This window comes from Euphorbia lathyris, chromosome 9 (genome assembly GCF_963576675.1).
Source record: "Euphorbia lathyris chromosome 9, ddEupLath1.1, whole genome shotgun sequence".
Taxonomy (NCBI): Eukaryota; Viridiplantae; Streptophyta; class Magnoliopsida; order Malpighiales; family Euphorbiaceae; genus Euphorbia; species Euphorbia lathyris.
Genome location: NC_088918.1, coordinates 50414362 through 50417039, shown reverse-complemented (window position 1 = coordinate 50417039; position 2678 = coordinate 50414362). Strand labels below are relative to the sequence as shown.

Sequence of the window (2678 nt, the reverse complement as noted above, 5' to 3'; positions counted from 1 at the left end):
GCCGGTGTAACAAATAGCATAGTTAGACCCCAAATAAACGCACACCAATTTGAAATTAAGCCAGCTTTGCTTAATATGTTGCAAAATAATGTAACATTTGATGGGTTACCTAACGAAAATCCTAACACCCACTTGACAAATTTCTTAGAAATTTGCGACACTTTTAAAATAACAGATGTGACTGCCGAAGCAATCAAACTTCGCCTCTTTCCTTTCACTTTGAAGGATAGAGCCAAAGAGTGGTTAACTTCTATGCTAGGCGCAACATTTGAAACTTGGGACCAACTAGCCCAAGCGTTTTTATCAAAATATTTTCCTTTAGCAAAAACCGCAAGAGTCATAAAAGAGTCAACATCTTTTTCTCAAAATGATAATGAAACTCTTTATGAGGCTTGAGAATGTTTTAAAGAATTTCAATGTTTATGCCCACACCACTAATTGCCCGATGCACTTTTAATGCAAACATTTTTGTTGAGCGATTTCCGCAAGTGCACGGTATATGCTTGTAGTAATAAAAGATATCGAACCCACAGGGAACGCTTTTTAACGAAAACTTATTTTAAATCGGTTTGATTTACTTTCAAGGTTTATAATGTGGAAAATCGTTTAATTGGATTTGGTTTTGAAATTGCTAGAATAAGAATTAGACTAAAGTATGTAGAATGTTAGAAATCACTTCTGATTTAAGGATGAATTTACAAAACAGAAACGTTTAGTGCTTTTAGAAAAGTGAATAAATGTATTCATTTGCATTAATCAAAGAAAACAACTTTAAACTTTGTATACAAATTATATAAATGTAATAACGTTAACTCATTCAATTAAAAGGCTTTGAACGCAACAATCCCCTAACTGGTTAGATTGCTTCCTTAGCCGAATTGATACTTTTATCCAAGATACCAATTTGTCTAAGTGTTCAACAAAGTTTCCTTGTAAAGATTTTGAATTCAACTACGTATTAATGAAAACACCAGAACTCACTTCGGATCATTTACCATAAGTGCTACATAAAAATCTATCGAATAGAATAAACTTTATTAGATGAAATATGAATTTGATACAAGTTTACAGAGAACAAGAAGCATGGAAGCTTTCGACGACTTTCAAGCGAACGGGTTGTCAATCCTTTCCTTGAACCTCGTTTAGAGTTTGTCAGGCTCCTGGGGCGAATCCTCTACTAAATATTCTCGCTGAATCTTCAAAATAGAGATTGGTCTATCTACTACCAAAATGTAAACTAATATGAACAAATCTAAATGCTATTGTGTTTGTAATTATTTAATAAACAATGTGTGTACATCATATTGCTTTTTACAAAATCGAACTTCTAACTCTGAATCGCTTGACTCAGAATTTCTGCATTAATTCTATACTAATCTTCTCTTCAATATATCCTCAACTCTGAAATCGACTCTTTATTTATAGATGTTGAAGAGTCGGGTTTAAGGAACGTGTTTGCTGCGAAGAGGCGTTCTTATCCAATCGAACGGACGCGTTTCTTTGAAAACGAATGTGTACGAATAGCCCTTCTGGAAATTCTGATCTTACCGAGAATAATTAATTCTCGGCCGAGAATGGGGGAGCATGTTTTAGCCTTTGAAAAGAAGGGAGAAATTGCTGGTCGACACGTGTCGCGACCGAGAATGGAGGATTCTCGGTCGCGACACAGAGTTTTTTACTCCGTTTCTGACTTCGTCCTCGTCCTCGTTCCAGCGCATTTGATTTTCGTCGTCTTTGACTCCTTTTGTAGGGTTTTTCTTCTGTTTTTATCCTCTTTTCGTTCCTATTTGGATTTTACCAAATATTCAGGTACCTTGCATGAAAGAAACATATTCGGAAGTAAAAGTACGCTAAACAGATATAAATAGTACGAATTCATAGCAAAACTGATCTAAACATTAATGATATTTTAGGTATATTTTGGGCTTAACAAATCTCCACACTTAATCTTTTGCTAGTCCCGAGCAAAATTTCAGTGAATTTATCTTTAACTAATCTCTTTATGAAAATAAAACATATATCTCTATATTACTTTTTAAATTAGTTAAGCCGAAAAGACTAACTTCGCATGACAAATTTATACAAAAAATATTAAACTAACTAGTATAAAGGTGATATATCATTCGTCTTGTATTTTTTTAATTTTGAATTGAAGTATTCGGGACGATATAAGCACGCATTTTATTGAGTCTTTCGTCTCAAGGCATTTCAAAGCACAAAATTTCCTTTCCCAAAACCTAAACTATTATATGAGATGAGTAAGTATTTGGGGTAATTATTTGCTTAGTTACGCCCGAAATAAGGGTGGTCTCGATCGTAACTTTATATGCATTTTATTTGTGTTCGCTTAAGAGGTGCCGACCATGCCATGGGTGGACGCAACCGTTACGTTAAACTTAAACACACTTATTTTTTGCTTTTAAACGTTCCTTCCATACCTCGATTGTGATAAGGGTCGCAATCGTGGCCAAAAGTTAAGAATTCAACTAATTGATTAATTAATATGAATTATGAATTGAAATTTGGGGAAAATAAAAATAGCACATTCATCCTATATTGACTTAAAATTCAACATGTATTATGGCTAAAGTTTCCTTAAAAACTTCAATTGGTGTTAATGTAAGACGAAATCAAACCGAGCTAAAAATTGTTAGTTCAATTTAATGCCTATAAACCTA

General features: G+C 33.7%; 1 non-coding gene across 1 annotated transcript; it reads right to left on the bottom strand.

Annotated features, from left to right (window-relative positions):
• Window positions 1-333: 333 nt before the first annotated feature.
• On the bottom strand, window positions 334-440 carry LOC136207685 (small nucleolar RNA R71). The gene has a single exon (XR_010676814.1). It is a non-coding gene; the product is annotated as a small nucleolar RNA R71 (small nucleolar RNA).
• Window positions 441-2678: the final 2238 nt, after the last annotated feature.